This window comes from Corapipo altera, unplaced genomic scaffold (assembly GCF_003945725.1).
Source record: "Corapipo altera isolate COAL_440 unplaced genomic scaffold, ASM394572v1 61281, whole genome shotgun sequence".
NCBI classification, from domain to species: domain Eukaryota; kingdom Metazoa; phylum Chordata; class Aves; order Passeriformes; family Pipridae; genus Corapipo; species Corapipo altera.
Genome location: NW_020884921.1, coordinates 809,584 through 830,259, shown reverse-complemented (window position 1 = coordinate 830,259; position 20,676 = coordinate 809,584). Strand labels below are relative to the sequence as shown.

The 20,676-nt window shown below is 37.5% G+C and overlaps 1 protein-coding gene across 3 annotated transcripts in view; it reads left to right on the top strand.

The window, feature by feature from the left end:
• Positions 1–20,676, top strand: part of FER (FER tyrosine kinase) — a 147,136-nt gene that overhangs the window by 51,869 nt on the left and 74,591 nt on the right. The window lies entirely within an intron of this gene.

Sequence of the window (20,676 nt, the reverse complement as noted above, 5' to 3'; positions counted from 1 at the left end):
TCTAATCATGAAAATGGTACTCTTCTGCTTCAGTTCAAGATTGCTAAAGTCTGCTTTCTGGTGTCCAAATCTCTGTTTAAATGGGTGGGAGAAAATAACCCATGTGGTGAATACAGGCCTGCACATGGCCAGCAGCACAAAGGCATGGAAACTTCATCACTGGTAGCAGCACAGTGAGCTGCCAGAACCAAGGGCTCCTCACCTGTTCGTCAACTCTGTTTTAGTCCCCTGTTCTGTACCATGGCCATCTGTGTCTGCTGTTACACTGCTAATTCATATAGTATATCTTTTTCTTTTAGTTTTCTTTTTTCCCTTTCCGGGCTAGGCTACTGCAGAATTACTAGAGATTACCTTTTATTTGGAATTAGGAATTTCTAGAGTACTTGTTGTCATTTCCTTTTTTGTTTTCTTTTTTCCCCAAAAAAATTGGTTTGTATGGTAAAGAAGTTATTTGAAACTTCTCAAAAGCTGGTTGCAGCTGCCAACATGGCACCTGCAGTGCCCTTAGCTCAAGGCTGATGTCACAGAGTGGCTGGTTCTGTGTCCAGGGCAGTGGGGCCTCTGGTGGAGGGCAGGGGAACCTGATAGTGGAGTCATAGAACCATAGAATAGTTTGGCTTGGAAGGGACCTTAAAGTTTGTCTATTTCCAGCCCCCCTGCCATGGGCAGCGACACCTTCCACTAAAGCAGGATGCTCAAAATCCCATCCAGCCTGGCCTTTCCCAGAAGAAATGGTCATGGTTCACTGCAGCCTGCACTGAATCCTGTACATCCTACTGCTTACACTGTTTTTTCCCTTTAGGACTTGCAGGAGCTCTTGCACTCCTGTACCAGCTTTTAGAGTGGAAGTAGGCAGGAGCTTAACCTACCTGATCATGTTGGTATTGGCCTTGCCTTCTAGGGGGTATTGAGTTGGTCATAAAATGACTCCATGCCTGTGATGTTGGAGAAGCACCCTTACATCTGGGTGCTGGATCATCCCAGTAGAAGTGCTGAGAGGAGGTGTAGACTGGGGTGTTCTGCCCTTGTACAACCTTCTTCCCAACTGGTCCCTCCAATAAGCCAGAAGTAGTCACACTCTTGTCTCTGCACACGAGGAGACCATTTCTGTTACCCTACAGCACAGGAGGGAGTATTAAGGTGGTGTTTGGTGACCACTGTCAGTACCAGGGCTGTCTCCTCTCTCACAGCTCCTGCCAAATGTTGTATTCCCAGCAGAGCAAGACTGCTCAGGTGCTGAAACATCTCTTCTTTCAGTTTACTAGTGTTCTCCCTTGTCATATCACTACCTACTACTTCCAAAAATCACTCTCCATTGCTTTTAGAATCTCCTTTTAAGTGCTGAAGGGCTGCAGTGAAATCTTCCTGAAGCCTTCTCTTTTCTAGGCTGAACAACTCCAGCTCTCACAGCCTGTTGTCGTAGGAGAGGTGCTCAAGCCCTGTGATCAACTTAGTGGCTCTCCTCTAGACTTGTTGCAGCAGGTCCATGCCTTTCTTCTGTTGAGGATCTCAGGCCTGGGCACAATACTCCAGGTGGGGTCTCACGAGGGCAGAGTAGAGGGGGAGAATCACCTCCCTCGGTCTGCTGCCCACACTGCTTTGGATGTAGCCCAGGATATGATTGTGCCTTTGGGCTGCAAGCCCATGCTGTTGGCTCACATTCAACTTTTTGTCTACAGCGCCCACAAATCCTTCTCAGCAGAGCTGCTCTCAGTGTGTTTTTCTCCCAGTCTTTACTCCAATCTAGGATTGTGCTGACCCAGCTGCAGCACCCCACGCTTGGACTTGCTGAACTTCATGTCGTTCTCATGTGCCCACTTCTCAAGCTTGTCTGGGTCCCCCTGGATGGCATCCTGTTCTTCTGTTGTGTCACCTCTGCCCCTCAGCTTTGTGTAATCTGCAGACTTGCTGAGGGCACATTGGATCTCACTGTGTCATTGATGAAGATATTAAAGAGCATCGGTCCCAAGACAGAGCTCTGAGGGGACACCACTCAGCACCAGCCCCACCTGGACATAGAGCCATTGACCAGAGCTCTCTGGCTGTGTCCATTCAACCAATTCCCTATTCCATTTGAAGAGTGGCCCACCCTTCAGATCCACATCTCTCCAACTTGGAGATAAGGATGTCACGTGGGATCATGCTGGAGGCCTTACAAAAGTCTGGGTAGATGACATGAGTTGGGACTCCCTCTTGCCTTGTTTGCTGCCGCAGTCAGTCCATCATGGGAGGCTGCCAGATTCACCAGGCATGATTTGCCCTTAGTATGAGTGAAGTGTAGGAATATGACTGACTTAAATGCTGGGTGATTCCCCTTGAGTAAGTTTTCTTTAACTGTTAAGCTGATATGTGTGAGTAAAAGTGACTAAAAAGAAAGAGATACGACTGCAGTGTAAATTAAACTTTTTTTTCAAGTTGCTATGCCTTGAGAGGGCAGTCTTGACTGTATCTCAAGATGAAAACGTAATACACTGATGGGCTGTTTGTATAAATAAATATCCTGGTGATTTTTATTATGGGAATTTTTTTTTATTTTTACTGAAACTCTTTAAAATTACAGAGCTGCTAAATGCTTGGAAATGAAATATTCTTGCTGCTAATAGCTCATCCTCGTGTCATTCCAGAGAATCATTGTCTCTTCAGCTATAAATTTGTTTAGGTTTCTCCTCTTTATGTGTAATTCATCTAAATGTTACTCTGATACTATACTTGATTGTGGTTATTTATTCCTCTTTAGAAATTAATTGTAAATACTTTCTTAAGAATTACAAAGTCATAATTGACTTGTGTTGTCGTCATCCATATGAAGTAAATTTGCATGTCTTCAGTCACAAGTGAGGTTTTTTTGTAATTTAAAATTAAAAATAGGATATGCAAAACGATTTTGTAAAATTTCATATTTCTAAGTATTTATATGGTATCATATAAATACAGCCAATTTCATGGTGTAATAATTCTCAAATTGTTTTGTTTTCCATATCTTACATTACATAGGTGTATAATAGAATGTCAGTCATGGCTGGGCTTTGCGAACGAAGATTTGGGAAGGCTCTATCCACATTTGTTGCAAGCACGCTGGTGGCTTGTGAGGCCAATACGAGACAGACATATCTGATTGCAAAAGGCACAGCAGAAAGACTCCTTAGGTGGTATATTCTGCAAGACACGGTTCTTTCTGCGTTGTCTTTTCTCCTCGAGAGTGATTCTGCGTGTGTTCTCAAAGGAAACAGCAGCGTTGTAGATGGTGTGTCTCCAGGCCTCCCGATTTGAGGCCAGAGTAGACCAGTTATGGTGATCAATATGGCCAAGGCTGAGATGTTGTTTCAGGGAGTCCTTGTATCTTTTCTTCGGGGCTCCTCTCTTGCGGCAGCCAGTGGCAAGTTCACCATAAAGCAAGATCTTAGGGAGGCAGTGGTCCTTCATCCTGGAGACGTACCCTGCCCAACGCAGCTGTGTTCTCAGTAACATGGCCTCAATACTTGTGACTGCTGCTTGTTCTAGAACAGATGTATTGGTCACATAATCTGACCAGTGGATGTTTAGGATTGTACGGAGGCAGCGTTGATGGAAGCGTTCTAGGAGTCGCAGGTGGTGGCGGTAGATGACCCATGATTCGGACCCATATAAGAGAGTAGACAGCACTATGGCTCTGTAAACACTGATCTTGGTACTTTTCTTCAAGTGTTTATTTCGCCAAACTCTTTTATGGAGTTTTTCAAAAGCACTATATGCCTTTGCTAACCTGTTGTCTATCTCTCTGTCAATCTTACCATCCGAGGAGATGAGACTACCTAGGTAATTAAACTGCTGGACTGATTTGAACTCTGATTGGCCAATGGTGATATGGGGATGATGGAAGACTTCCTGAGGTGCGGGTTCATAGAGAACCTCTGTCTTCTTTAAGCTGACTTCCAGCCCAAAGAGCTCAGCAGCATCTGCAAAGCAGGATGTTAAACGCTGCAGAGCTGCTTCTGTGTGAGCGACAAGGGCGGCGTCATCAGCATAAAGGATCTCCCGGATAAGATGGTTTAAGGTCTTGGTGTGGGCCTTCAGACACCTTAGGTTGAATAGGCTTCCATCAGTATGATATCAAATGTAGATACCGTCCTGATCATCAAGGTCTGTCGTGGCCCTTTGGAGCATCATGCTGAAAAAGACTGTGAATAGGGTTGGAGTGAGAACACAGCCTTGTTTCACACCATTCTTTATTAGAAAGGGCTCAGAAAGTGCATTGCCATATCTGACCTGGTGGTGCTGATCCTCATGGAGTGAGATGATAATTTTAAGGAATTTGGGGGGACAACCTAATCGTTCCAAAATCTACCATAGACCTTTTCTGCTCACAGTATCGAAAGCCTTGGTGAGGTCGACAAAGGTTACATAGAGACCTTTGTTCTGTTCCCTACACTTCTCTTGCAGTTGTCTGAGGACAAATACCATGTCTGTGGTGCTCCTGTTGGCTCTGAAACCACACTGACTTTCAGGTAGAATTCCTTCTGCTATAGCGGGTATTAGTCTGTTCAAGAGTATTCTTGCCAGGATTTTGCCAGCAATGGAAAGCAGAGTAATAGAATACTAACAGTGAAATTCTGAAATGCTGTTAGGTGTGTCATTATAGGCCATGTAGTGTTACATGTGTGTTATAACTTAGTTTTCTTTTTCTTTTTTGCCTCTACAGGATGTTTCACGTTCTGCTTATGTCTTCAGTATGTTTTGGTGTTGTCAATATATTTTGGTTTTTGTAGAATGTTAGCTGTGTGTTTTAGGGAAAAAGGAAATTGCTGAATGATTCTATTTTGTTCAATCATGGTATCATAGCCAGGAGTTTAAAAAAAAAAAATCTATTTATGCTTATTCTTGAACATTATATTAAACAATTTTGTTGTTGTATGTGGAAAAATGAAAACATAAATATGTTTCTAGTAGTTATACCTTTCTACTGAGCTATCCATGAAAGACAGAGATAATTATAATACTGAAGGTACTAAAAGTTTAAAATCATGTCTTTGAACCCCTTACAGTTATGCAGTTGTACTACACACTGTGTTAATGGGAGAATCATAGTTTACATTTTCTTCTGTACTCATATTAAAGTATTGGAGATAGATACTTAGAAAAAACTGGCTATTTCTTGTAAACAGATATATTTTGCCAAAAATGTAGTAGTATCCAAACTGTTACATATCATTAACCAGTAACTGGAAGCTACTTGAGCTAATTTTTAAACGTTTAGATGTTCAGTCTAGATGTATGGCTTGTCATTTGTCCTAAGAGACATATGGTATTTTTGCTGTTAATATGATCAACAAAGCATGGCAGTAGTCCATGGCAATTAAAGTGAGGAAAACAACAGCAACAAAATGTTGTATGTCTAATGATCAGATTAGAAATAAAAATATAATTAATTTTTTGAATATTGCAGTGCCAGCTAAACATTTGCTCAGATAATTAAGTACAATTATGATGATTTGCATTTCATGGTAGGGCTTTAAAATTACAGCATCAGTATTGCCTTGGAAATTGCTACAGAATAGGAAATCTTCAGGGAGTGCTTAAGCCAGGCAATGGATTTAGTTAATTTAAAATAGTAATTAATCTTGTTTAGTAATAATATAATGAAATATGTATGCCACTCTTATTCTCCTTTTTCCTTAAATGGTAAAACCAAATTTTATAAAGACACATTATTTTTAAGAATATGTATTTAAAATTATATGTGTTCTCACTATAGAAATCTTTCATACAGATTTATTTTGTGCACTGCAGCACACACTGGAACATTTGATAAAACTGAGACTTGGTATGTGAGCTTTGCAATACTTGAAAGACTTGTCAGCAGGTGGAGCTCAGTGCCAGAAGACTAGTAACTACTGAATAATCCAAATCTTGTAGCATAATTACTCAAATATAAATATTCACTTCACATCTGATTGCTTCTACTGTTTGTCATTCCTTTTTAAAAGGCTTCAGAGATCTTATTCTTAGTGATTGCTGTAAAAGTAAGATAAGCCTGCTTTTGGTGAAGATTGTGGTAATTAAAAAATTAGTTCTCAGTCATTATAGAAGAAAAATATTAAATGCATAAAGCAGAGCTGAAGTGCTACTTTTGTTGTTTGTAAATCATTCTACCTAATGTGAACGTTTTATCTTGCCATTTCACTTTCTAGAATCCGTGACTCCTAATAATGTGATCAACAAACCAATAGTCAGAGTCTTTCTTTGCAGGTTTGGGTTTGAGATGAATGTTTTCAGGACTCTCACTAAAATTGTAATTGACAAATTTAAGCCATTGGTATGTTTCGAATTTTTAACAGTCTACATAGATATGAACGGGTATTTACAGAAGTTGGCTGTGTGATTGAAGATGCTTCATTACATAAATTTTAGATGATGGATCATAAGGTCCTGAAACATAATCAACTGAGAGATTACCTACACTCTTGGGCGTCTCCTTTTCCCATGCTGTCTGAGGTTATATGGGAACTTTATTTTCAAACAGTTGCAGGAAAATGATTGCCTTCTATGCCAGCCCATTGCAGCAATAGCAGAAAGCTTAACAGTAGAGATAAGTTTGTAATTTTTCTTTCTGATTCAGAAGAATGGAGGCATTCTTATGCTTTGTAATGCATTGCCAAACATCTTCCTTTTCTATCCATGTAAGTAATTCTCTACTGACTTGATGCTCATCATATTTATATAAAACTAAGATTGTATTAGGGCATGGTAGGAAAGGCCTTCATGGTTATTTGAGTTATGTATTTATAAACCTTGTACACTTCCATTATGCTATCCCAAGATTTTAACTGTCTTCTCAATAGAAACAGGGCCAAAGTTAGTCTATGCAGCACTGATATCCTTACCCTTTTTTTTATTTTAGTCTCAGCAAAGGCTACCAGTGCAGTCATGTTGTAGAAATTTTGCCTGTTAATTCATAGAGGACTTGGAAATAAACAGTTTTATTTGTTGGATGCCTGGACAGTGATCTTTGTTTTGGGCCACTTTCCATGCTTGCTGTCTAGGACCTGTGTTTCTGACTTACAAATCAGAATTTGACATGGAACAAAAATGCCCCAAATGTCAGATGCTTTTGGGAAGTGCGAAGGATGAATTCTATTCCCCTTTCTCTCATAGTGAGAGTATTCTAGCTTCTATTTCTTCTTTTTGTAAATCTGACTTGCCAGATGGACATACATCAGAGGAAGGATAATACAAAAGGAGACACTAATGTAGCAGACAGATAAAACCAGTCATACCTTGTCCCCTGTAGGTATTACTGGCTGGTCCAGAATTTACAAGATGATAAGTCAGCGGGGCTGTCAAGCCTCTTTCCAGTGAGCATGCCTAGAAACTTCTGAAAGAAAAGGTTAGACCAAGGTCACACACTAAGGCTCAGAAATTAAATATTTCTTAAAGTTAGCAAAAAGTGTTGAACCTTTGTGAGGAATTCACAGAAACAAAACTCTTAGAATATTTGAAGTGCAGACTTAGTTTACCCTCTCAGTATGAAGATGAGTAATAAGTACTTGAAATAAGTACATATACCTCTTTTGAACTGCCAAAAGTATTGCAAGAGTTTTCATTTTTATCTTGAGGAAGAAGGTTTCACCGTAGTAGTGTTGCAGCACTGCATGCCCACTGGGGATTTGTTATTTCAGTCAAAATCGTCCCTGTGGATTAGGAAAGCTTCACTCAGAAGTTTCCCTCTGAGCAGAAATCACATACTGGTGTCCAGTGTATGTTTCAGTACGTGTGGGAATGTTTCTCTGTGTGCTGGCAGGAAAGTAGTAACTCTCTTCCAGAATTATCACTATTGTCTTCTTGCATCTTTTTCATAGTGATGGGACTGAATTAGTGGGATTATTAACTTCTCATAGCCTCTAGGCAACACACAGGAAGTAATGTGATAGAATTTGGCTGTTTTAAATCACCTCTCTGCTTTTCTCTCTTTCTTTTTAAGTGGCTGATTAAAAATACCATTGTTCTTAACGACAATTATTATGCTTCTAAAAGTCCTAAAATCTACTATAAAGTAATTCTTGGAATTACGATTTATGGTTTTAATCTACTGCCACTGATAGTTTATTGCCAGATTTGAAGTATATGATTTTATGGTTTGCTGTGTGGCTTCTGCTTCTTTTCAGCTATGTAGGGAAATTCTTGTCAGCTGCAATCCAAGAAACCAGAATGCTTAATTAGTACTATGAACTCTGAGAAGAGACTGCTTGTTGGACAGATCTTTTTGATAAGTAATGACTGAAACATATGAAAGACTCCATCTGTTGACTGAGCATAATAACTCAAAGTCTTTTTGTATTTCTGCAGAAGTGTTGCCTAATTATTTTGGCTCATTGTGCTAGATAAAATTTATGAACTTCAACTTGTATAGGATTGAAATCTCTTACTCATTGGTCACTGAGTCTTTCCTCCTTGATGTCTATATTTTCAGAATAGCCTTGTTTGTGTTTATGATTTATAACTGTGATCTGTACATGAATTCAGTGGACCACAGGCTTTACTCAGAGTAGAATTTTAACACTGCTTATTTCTAGGATTTGCATTTTTATTGTTCTGTTGTTTAAAGTATAGGCCATTCACTTAAAAGTTGGACTCAGTGATCCTTGTGGGTCCCTTCCAACTCAGAATATTCTGTGAAATCTGTGAAACTGGCAAATATTTGTGGTTTTGGCACCTTACAAAGATTACCCATTAAGCCTACCTCAGATAAGCTGCTCGAGTTGTGTGTTACAGCTGTCACAAAGTTGTTCTATCATTTTATCTATTAACATGTAAGCTGATTTTGTGGATAAATAGGTATGTGTGAAAACCAAAAGCAAACATCGTTTGCAAACGTGACTGGGCTAGCTGTCAAGCAGAAATACCTGATCAAATTTGAATCTTGGTGTACTACAAACTCTTTCTGGTTGAGTTTTATTCTTTAATACAGATAACATAAATGTGGATCTGGCTAAGAACCAGTTCTGTCCTGAAGCTATTTGGTATTAACTCCATGAAACTTTGTTTTATTGTGACAAAAGAAATGCATCCGCTCAAAATCTAATATTCCGAACAGGATACAATTGCCAGTCCATATTTAATAACACTGTTTATTGAGAGAAGAACTATGCTTTACATCCTGCCAGATCACACAACATGAGATGTTATTTCTTCTCACTTGATATAGCATTTGCCAGGTGGCTTTAGTAAAACCAGTCAGTGAATCAACTGGAACCAGTCAATGAATTATTAGAGGGATCCTCATTGCTAAGTGCCAGTGTGTAGAGCGCAGAATCCAAGAAACATTACCTTAAACCAGTCAGAACAGTATAATAGCAAATTTAAAGACAATACACCTCTGGTGCGCTCATATGATGATTGGCTGGAGAGAGGATTCTTCCCAGGCCTCTAAGAGTTTCCTTTGACATCAGGGGAAAACTTGGGGGTTTCTCCACCCCATCCCCCGAGAGTATACTGTTTTCTGTAGGTTGGCATGGACCTATGCTAAAGCTGGGTTGCAAGTCCCTGCCTACGGCCTGGGAGTACACAGCTCTCAAATGTTTCGTTCTTGGCGTCTTGTGAACCATAGAAGGAGTTACGGTTTCTTGTAGATTTCAAGGTCATGCAATATGCATGATGCTGTTCTTGGTCTCTGTTCCTCCCTTACCTGTTGCCTTTTGTCTACTGTTTCCTTAACCCTGGCACTTCAGGGTATAGCTGCTTCAGTGCCTCTAATCCCTTCCAGACTTCCTTGGACTTAAATGCCTAAGATCTGAACTCCATCACCAGATTTGTCAGGCACTTATCTTTAGCAGGCGTTGCTATCTGTATCTGTGACTAAAAAGCAACCAAATCCAACAGCTTTTGAATATATTTAATGGGATCTGGAAAAACTATGTTATTCTACCTGTTACTGAGTTGTACATTCTAATTGAAGTAGTTGACCTGAATAGTAAATGCTATCTCTAACAGATGCTATATTCAATTGATAATATGTTTATAAATACTACATTTAGGTACTTTTTGGGCTACATAACCTCTAGTTAGCACAGTGCTGTGCTACACTGGCTGATGCACAGAGTATTTTCTCCTGAGCTTTAGTTTTCCCTTTATGCAGCTGATACATCATCCAGTTACTTGCTTCGGTTGTCTTTCCGTGTCTTCTTCTTTGGATACAAAATGCTGAACTCTAAAGAGATGCAGTCCTCCTTAGAAAATCTTGTTTTGGATGGAAGCTTTGCTTAAATTAAGGTCAGGCAAAATTTTGTTTTTAGCATCTCTAGGAAGAAACCCCCAAACTGTCCTTCTCACTGACCCCTTACCTTAGCTCCGTATTCCCTGTACTTCCCTGGAACTTTCGACTAACAGCTGTGGCAGCAATAACTCACCTGCTTGTAGCTCATATCTGTAATTTTCCTCTTTGTTGCCTTCTAATCTCCCACCTACAAACTCACATACAGATTTGCTTTATGAGATCATATTTTGTCAAGATACTTATACCACTGTGCTCAGTGGGACCAGAGGAGCTTTGCCTGTGCAGATCAGGACTAAAGGATTGAAAAGTTTTTGTTTTGCGCTTTGCTGAAGTGTGGCTTGGCTTCCTGTCTGGGAGTTTAGGAGGTTTAAAATAACCAACACAGATTTTTCTAGTGATGAGAAAAGGATAATGGTTTGTGTTTCTCAGTCTGTAGGGTGTGTAAGTATATATGAATTTCTTGCAAGCCTATTACTGTTATTTTAAGATTGTGGTTAGTAAAGTTAATTTTCAGTTCCAGATGTTGTTTGGCGTGTACACTGCTCTTCAGGAATTCACCAACATGCTTGTGGTAGCTGTGGGTGATCTTCATAACTTCCTTATTTCATCTACTGACTGTTGCAGAGAACATTAGAAATTGAGGTCTTTTGGCCATTTTTTGCAAAACTTTTACATTCGCCAGTCTGGATCCTCATGTAAAAGTGTCCTGGAAGTTGTGTTTGTATTTGTTCAATCTGCTGAATTCATTGTGTGGAGTACTGTATGTGTAGCTTGGTTCTTTAGACATCTGCACTGGAAAATTGTTCATACTTCATATGAAATGTAGCTTAGAGGTTCTGCATCTGTGACTTTGTATTAGGCCAGTGGTTGTAATGAAGTTCCATAAATCCTTAAGTAATATTTATACATTTGAAAAGTTTACTGTAAACTTCTAAAAGTTAAGCTAACTACTGGCCACCTAAAACTTCACCAATCAATTGAGGGAGTGCCACTACCAGTTACTATAATTTGTTAACAAGTGCCAAAACCACTCTATGATTATACTTTTTTTTTTTTGTGGAAAAGGAAGTATATGAAAACTTCAGGACATATAGTTTATTTTATACACCAATGTCCATCATTAGTGAAGGAAAACGTGTTTTCAGTGGATTTTTTTTCACAATCTGGCCAACAGAGATGTAGTTTTTTTAATATGAGTAGTGCAGTGTAACGTGTGTGTATGTAGAAAAAATCCATTTCTTCCATTGCCTTATCGAGAACTTTCTTTCTAGCTCAGGTTTTGGATTTTTTCTTTTTCTTTTTTTTCTTGAAAGGGGGATGACAAGATCAGTCTGTATGTGTATGGATGTATATAACCAGTTTTAAAACATATTTCCCATTAATGACTTCATCACTTCAAGTGGCAGCTGTAGTGTTGATCCTGATTACAGCTCCAGGGCAGCAGTTCTAGTGTTACTGCATTTCTCTGTTTTTCTGAGAATTTGGATCATGCACACCCAAAACTGTTTCAACTGGATGAATACAGTATTAAAGTACACAATAAAACTATACAGTATGAAAGTACACAATAAATCTAGCCTCTTTGACTCCAGAATGCTCCTAAGAATTGTTAAATTGAAATGATTTGTGAATGCACATTATATCTAGATAATAAAACATGTTTTTTTGTAGCCACTTGACAAACTGTAAAGTTTAGAAAGATGGAAGTATATAATTTCCTTATAGGTGGTTTGCATTGCATGTTTAACCTTTTTTTCTCTAACATATTTTGAGCTTTATATTGTTTTTAAATCTATGGTTATATTCTCGAAATTTCAAGTCACATTCATGAAATCTCACTGATTCAGAGATTGCTTATTCTGATGTTGTTAGTATGTGTAACTGTAAAACCATAAATGCTGATTTTTGGGCTAAGAACTGTATCTGGCTTAGGAAGATGAAAAAATTTGGAAACAGGAAAGTATTTGAAGAAATGTCATACATTCCCATTCAATTTGTACACTCTTACTTGACATCTGTTTTTGAGTTTGGTTCAGGTTCTGTGATTGCTTCTTGCCTGGAACAGAGGCAATATAGTTCATTCCCTGCTTTTTGACTTCTTGTGATTCTTGGTTTTCTTGAGCAGCAGCACAGCCTACATGTTCAACAAGATGTCCTGGCAGATGCTGACCTTGACCAGCAATTAATTCACCCTCCCATTGTTTTTTGGATGGTGAGCTGCCAGATGATGTGAGATGAAGGCTCTCTTGCTTTTGTGAACATTATGTACTCAGTACCACAGTGTAAAAAATAAAACAGTGTAATCTGTTTTATGTTCTCCTGTTGCAACTTCCTGAGCTTACATAGAATTATAGCAAGAGAGAACTTGTGTTTGTATATCTGTTACTGTCATGTGGCAGTGGCAACCAAAGAGAAGGATCATGCCATGGAAAGGTACCTCCCCTTCATATATAGCAATTGCTGTACAGACTGAAATTTGTTAACTTTTTATTACTTGACACTAGTAAAGTGATATTGTAAGAATTAATAAAATTTTTTTACACTCAGTTAATAATGGCATTGTTGATTAATAACAGTGCTTTTGAAATCAGTGAAACAATTAATATCTGAGCATGTACGTACCAGCTTGAGGTTTTTGTAGGACAGAAATCTTCATTTTTCCTATCACATGTTTCCACAGTTACCTAAGGTAATGGCATTTAAACTTAATTTTTCAAAAGTATATATTCTTTCTAAATTTGTTTTTGAGCTTTCAGAAGTCTGACTTGGTTTGTTAAATTGCCTTTATTGAAATCAAATGTCTTTTTGTTTGGCATCATTATGTGATCAGTGAATGGAAGTGCCCTAGGATTTAGTGGTGTAGAGATACATTTATTGAGCAAAGAGATACATTTATTAGCAAAGAATTTACTGAGTTTCAGGGGCCTATCTGTATTGCAAAAGCCTTTGTCTGGCTACTTTTTCCTTCCACAAAAACAGCTATTGTACAAGATCTCAGTGCCTCAGCGTAGGGGCTGTACGTTTAGTCATGTTTTTCTCTAGAGAACTGTTGACATTCTTGATGATAATTCAGTTAAATCAAAATATTGTATATTTAAAAATAAAAAAGCTGTTCAGTATATAGGAATTAAAATGTACCCTGTTTCTGGAAACATTATTACTAGCCCCTATAAAGAGGTGCTCTACTTCCTTGGAGACCTTTAATATGTATTTTTGCGTTTGCAATATTTATTAGTTATTTCAAAGATAAAGGTGACATTTCCCTGACATTTCATGTGTAGCTTGGAAAATTAGTCCTCTGAAACTAATTGAAACAGAAAACCTAGAGCAGACAACTTAACTGTATTTTCTGTTACGATAGATAGTGTTTCAAAAAAGAAAGCAAAGGGTCAATAGTATTATAGTATTCATAATTCTTTTTTAAAAAATAATTTATTTACACAGAGTATTTGCTGACATCTGAGCCTTTCCTAAGTAAAATCTATCAAAGGCTTTTGGTTTTTGTTTGCAAATAGTTCACCAGTCACTTGTTTAATACTTTTTTTATTGCTGTTTTCCTGACAAAAACCCAACATAAAACAAACAAAAAACCAAAAAAAATCCCAAACCAAAAGAAATCAAACCAAAACAGCTTTGTAGCCTGTGTCGCGACTACAAGATTCTGGTATATAAGAAATCATAGGCATATGAATAATCATAAGAGCAGAAAGTTTTATGTGGAAAGCAAGCAAATATTTTTTGATAGTAAGTCGGGTAAATTCCTTGACTTGTTAAAAATGACATGTATTATTTTTAACAGCCCTTTAAAAATTTTAATATTAGCATCATATTTTGTAATTACATTCCTGCTGACCAGACTGTAATAACAGTGCTTGATTTCACATGTACCAGTAATGATTTCTCAGGTACCACTCCAAATAAGGTCTAAATGTTATGGAAGGTATCAGGTCACTATTTATTTAGTGATCTCAACCAAAAAAACGTGCTAGAAATTTTCAGGAAAGGAAGAGAGAAGAGAGCAGAAAACATTACATTGCTGTATAAATTAATACGCACCTGCTTCCCAAATGCTAATTTAAATAATTTAAACTGGAAGAGATCTCGGGGGGTCCATCTGGTCCCACTTCTTACTCAGAACAGGACCATCTTTCATGTTATGTCAGGCTGCAAAGTGCCTGGTTTCAGTTGAGGCTCTAGTAGCTCCAGTGATGGAAGTCCCTCTGGGAAAGTTATTTCAGTATTTGATCATTGTCCTCACTGTGATTTTTTTTTTTTTTTCAATATCTAGCTGGAATTTTTCTCAATGCAAATTGTCCTTTCACTGTGTACCACCTAGAAGAATTTGGAGTAAAGTAACTAATATTTTCAGTTCCCTAAATTGAAAAATTGACATAGGAGAATTCAGAAAGGCAAAAAAATACTCAGATATGTGGAGGAGCTTCTGTAGAATTAGTGAAAAAGTAGATTGGGCTTTACAGACTTGAAAAAGCAAACTGAAGGGGAACGTAACAAGGATACGTTCTTTGTGTTAGGTGTGGGGTTACATGGGGAAAGTGAGTAGGGAATAATGAGGGTTCACTGCATCTGCCGAAGCAAGGAGTAGGGACCATCAAATAAGCACAGTAGGCAGATGATTCAAAGCAAACACACAAAATGTTCTTCAAAAACATGTATTTAGGTTGTGCAACTGGTTGCTGCAGTAGTGGGGCTTAGTAGTTTATACAGAGTCAGAAACAGCTGAAAAATATGGAAGGAGAATCCTTCCATGACTGTTACATGTAGAAACCTCACATCTGACACTAGTAAGGCAGATCTTATACCACGGATCGTCAGAGGACAAAGACATGCTCTGAAGAATTTGTCATTCTCTTCTTGTTGCAGGTTATTAGGCCACTGGCATGGTCTGGCCTTTGGTCTGAGAAAATATACTGTTCTTAAATTTCACAGAAGTAAGTTTTGTTTTTCAGACTACCCTCTGCAAGTCAGAATGTGGAACATTAATTTGCATCCAGTGCAGTGTTTTACAATATGTGTGCATCAATTATGCATAATTTCTGCTGCTTTGGAAGGTATTACTTGTGTTAAAACCAGAAAATGTTGCGTTATCAAAAAGTGATTTTTGAATAGGTTTGTTGTTTAATTGGTTTCTCTGTGTATTTGAGATATTTTTAATTAGCTTTGAATGCTTTAATTTTTAATAACTCTGTTATGTCTACATAGCTCTTTTCTAGGTATCTACAATAGCAAACTAAGAAAATGCATATTATAATTACTGGAAAGGTACTTCAAAGATATAGATGATCTACTCAACTAAAATAATCAGCTAGCATTCAGCCAGAAACTCATTCCATGTGTGAGTGCCATGTTTAAAATATCCTGGAGTTTTTTTGGTAAACGTAATAGATTCTTTGTCTGGTTTTCTACATATGATTTCTATGAGATACTCAGTTCTGTCATGGATGGAAAACCAAAAAAACCTACTCACCACCAACAACACAAAAAGCCATTTGAGGCATGAGATGAATCTTATTTATGAAATCAAAATCATACAGGGACATTGGCCACATTATACAGTTTGCTCACATTTTAGTGTGTCAACATTTACATCTCTTTTAGAATGTGCTAATATCTATAGAACACAGAGATTCTGTAGTTACTATATCCACTCATCGATAACCAGGCCAGAGTTAATGTCGTAGTCTTAAGTTTATTGCGTGCTTTCAGGGCCTCCCCTAAGTAACTTTTAATCTCCATGACTGAAGTTACTAATGCACAGGATCATTTTCAGAAAATTATTTTCTCTGTTTTGAAGAATTCTTACTTGTAAATCACAAAACTTAATTCTCACATCTTACATCTATAGCTCCCTAAAACCCCAAAAATGTTCCTTCTTCTCCTCATTGTCTAAATTTGAAGCCTTAAGGTGTATGTTGTTCAGGCTCCTTTTTCATCAGGGAAAGTGTATCTTCAAACACAAAGCTAACATTCACTTTGTGAAAACTATCTTAATTGCACTGGCACATACTGTTTGATATGCCTTTTTTATCTGTATGTTCACTGAACTTATCGTTTGCAGTAGCTACTGGAATTCCCCACTTCTGTTTTTATCTTAGAGCCCTTATACTGTGCTGAAATCATTCTCATCAGCATCTCTGAGGACCAGTTCCCCAACCACATCACAGAAACAGTACTATCACACTCGTCTTTTAGATATCATTGATTATGTTCTTCTAATTGAAATCTTTTCTTCTGAGAGCATTTTCTCTTTCAGTTGGAGAGTCCTCATCTTATTTCCTCTAAATTTCCTGTGAAGGTTCTCCGATTTAGCTTGCAAGCCCACATTCCACTTCTGTATCCGTGCAGATGGTTTCCATCTGACTCATGATGCATTTTTTTATTTGAATGGAATAATATTAAAGTATAAACTTATTTATGTCGCTTTACGTACGTCTGACTAGTGTTTTAAGAATATTCAACATATGCTGCATTGTCCTTTGTCGCTCTTACTGATAGTCTTCCACCTTCTGATCAATAGAGATAGTGTTACTATTTGCCTGTCCCTCAGAAGCGTTAATTCTGTTTTAGATTTATCTTAGATCTCTCTCCAGTCTCTTACTTAATTGCTTTTCTAAAAAGAGTATATACTATTTTTCTTGTATAATAATATCTAGGATATAGAATTATTTCTGGATTTATACAGCTAAAAAGCTTTTCAGGGTTTTTACATTATACACTTCAGTTTAAGCAAAGTCTTTTGCTGTGTTGCTTTGTCTTCCTCATGTTCATTCAAGATATTGTTCTGAATATGACTCGTATGGCTTGTCACTTTCATTGTGTCACACGCTGGGTATATTATTTCTTGTGCAGTTTAAGATTTGCGGTGATTTTACACAGTGACAGAACTGTATGCTTGGCAAATGAGGGATGATTGTCCACAAGACAGTAAAGTTGTAGCACATCACCATAGAGTATAAATTCTAGTGAAAAATCCATTGAAATGCACAGGACCTCACGGTGCACAAGATCCCCCAAACTGAATGTAGAAAACACAAGCCGAGCTTCTGCATGTCATGTATAAAAATGCAGCTGAGGAAATCCTCAAGGAAATCCTTGAGCAAGTGCTTCAGCTGCGTTTTTCAGTGCAGAATCCTGTGCTTCTTTTTGGGTTCTTGTGCTTTATTTTTCCTCTCTGCCTCTTGTCAGAAGAGAAAAATAGACAGTAAAATTAAGAGTGCCAGAGGGGTTGTCTTTTGCTGTGACATCGCCTGAAAAGAGCTGAGGTGATTGTTTCCCCTCTTAAGAAGTAAAAAGGGAACTGGAACAAAAAGGCTGGATAAGGTGTATACAACTGGGAACAGGGTTTGAGCATTCCTTAAAGTACTGCTGTGTCGAAAACTGGTTGCTTGTAAAATGTGTCAAAGAACTCTTCTAATCTGATTGTTACAAGTTATCCTGGGAGAGACCAAATTCTGCTCTCCTGAAGTCCATGGCTTTCTTCTTTCCTTCCTTGTTGCCCCAAGCATAGAGACATGGGCCCCCAGGGAGCTGACTTTCTGTCTGGAGTGGCTGGAATTCCTTGGAGTTCTTTCAGGTGTTCCATGTTTACGATTAGTACTATGTTTTACTTTATTTTTGATTATTAAATTGTTCTTATCTCAACATACAAGTTTTACTTTGATTCTCCTCCCTGTTCCATGTGGTGGTGGGAAGAGGAGGGTTTGAGTAAGTAGTTGAGTGGTGCTTAGTTTCCATCTAGGCTTAAAATCATGACACCTAGCTTCTTAATGGTAAAGTACAATTTATTCTGTAGCAATTCGGTCATTGCATAAAACATTGTGGCCCACAGATTAGTTTGCTTTTATAATGAAATTGGTGTAGTGTAAAGGAAGTGAGAAATCATGCTACTATTGTTAATATCTCTGGAAGTAATTAATTTAAGCCAAAGTGAAACTGAATCAGCTAATACATTTTAGTAGCTGCATTGTATATGCTACCAAGCTTACTTCTCCATAGTGCTCTCTTCATCATCCTGATGCAGAACTCATAATTCCTTTTCAATGTCTATCTCAAATCTGTTAGGCTGATAGTAACACATCTTGTGATTTTGAAGCTTGTGTCGTGACTACACAACCATCATGGTTGTGCTGGTTGGTGACATCTGATATCTGCTAGAATGAGCACTGTCTCTGCTCTCTGTTCGATTCCTTTAGAAATTTTAAATAACCTAATACCCTGAGATAATTCTTTCATCTACTAAATCCTTTGCTAAAGTGAAAGACCTTGACTGAGAGGTTCAAAATTTAATGTAGCTAGGTTGGAGATCATTGAAAGACAGCTCTGATGTGTATTTGCTTTTATTTTGTACATCAGACTTAATATATATAATACCCTGATTTAACTAGTAAGATTTTACACACACAACATATATATGTATATGAAAAGAGGTATATGGGGTATTCTGGGTTGTAGTCTTGTTTAGGAAAAAAATTATACCTAACGTACATTAAAAAAGATCTCTTCATACTGGTGAATATACTGTTCTGAGAGAAAACTGCACGATTTAATGGGTCCTTCAAAGGGAACCTGCATCTGGGTAAAAAAAAATTCAGTAGAAGACCACTGTTGCTGCTCTTCAGTTTTATCCTGGTTACCCTAAAAATTCTAAAATAGAATAAATAAACTCAGTACAGGCTACAGTTGTGTTTGTCATGTCTTTGATAATGCCTACTGTGCAGACAAATTCTAGGTCTTCACTGTTTTTAAAATACAGAGTAGTTTCAGTATGTCAGAGGGGAAGTACTAGGAAATACTAAATAGCATTTATAAATGTATTGCAGTTTGAACAGGACATTTGCTACGTTTTGAACAAACCCCAAGTTTATCCCCTAAATCCTCATTTTTACACTCATTCTATTTAACTGTTTGCCTCTGTATGTTGTTCAGTGGTGCTTATCAAAGTCCTCAGTTGGCCCAGTCCATGAGTCTGGGACTTTGAGTCAAAAAACCTCCCTCTTGTTAAAATTACTTTTTGTTAAGGAGAAACTGATGAAAGTTGTAGTTTGGTGTTGTCATTAGGTAAGCAAACTGTTAGTGTCCAATAGAAAGAAAACTCCTGAGTTTGGTAAGGGAAGTGTAGTATAATTCATACATCTTTTGGTAACTTATTTTCTCCTGGCATGTAAGGATACATTTGATTGCTGCTAAATCTCATGGCTCACTTCTGAAGAGATGTGTGAAACTTAATGGATCATTCCATAACCAGCATGCAAGCAGAAATAGACTCTGTCTCTGATTGTTAATGGGATTTTTTTCTTTTTTTTTTTGAAGCCAGTTTAATTCCAGCAGTATTATAAGAATAAAAATCAGGATTCAGCACAAAGTTGTTTTATTAATATAAGATTAGTTGCCATATGGTATTACTTGAGTCTGATAAAAGGAATAAAAATGTTACAGATGGGTAAGTGGGCACATGGTTAATGAGTATTTCCGTAACTGAGACGCTCCCTATTACTGTTTTGACAATTTGACTGTTTTTTGCACTCTTTTTTTTAACAGCATTAAAGCAAACTGCAGAATTTTGCTACGACAATGTTTAACCTATGTCCTGTTGAACTATGACACCTGTAAACTAAATTGTATTAGGGAATCATTTGCAAACATTGGTAGTGTACAGAATGAATATATTTTGTTAGTTGTTTGGAAGTCCTGGAATAAGCTGAAGCTGCATTTATTACATTATCATATTTTCATTTTTTTCTGTCAAAGGTGTACATCTGAAACTTGGAAGGATGCAAATTTTCTTTTTAACACCAGCAAACAGTTGTAGTCTGTCTCTATGATCAGTTTCTTACAGTTTAGGTAACCTATAGCTAATTAGAATGAGGTTGATAATGTTGGTTTCTCTACTTCCGGTTTATTTACTTTGCAATTCATTAAAATATCTTTGCTGTTTCTGGGAGGAATTTACAAGCAATAAAGTCAGTTTGTCAGTGTTAAAAGTACATTCTTTTTCTTAAGAGTGCTATTAATTTTGAGAACTGATAGTAAGAGATTAAGAAATATACAATCTTTGGACTAAGTCAAGTTATGAGACCTTGGAATTTACATTGACTTATGCTGAACTAGAGGTCCTTGAAGGCTGTTTCGCAGAACCCTCTGTTTTCAGAGCCCTGTTCTTTCAGAGTTTTAAATCCAGACAGTGGCTACTCTTATGGTTTACGGCAGTGCCAAAAAGAAATGTATCCTAGAGCTTGCACTGATGGGTACTGATATTTACAAGTAGTCTATTGTTAGAGAAGAACATGTTAATAAAAGCAAAAAAACCCCTAAACATATATTAATATATATATGCTATGTGGGAGGTTTTTATTTTATGTTTTCAAATCACTGTCCTTTTAAAATGACAGGTATCTCAGGAGAACTGAAAA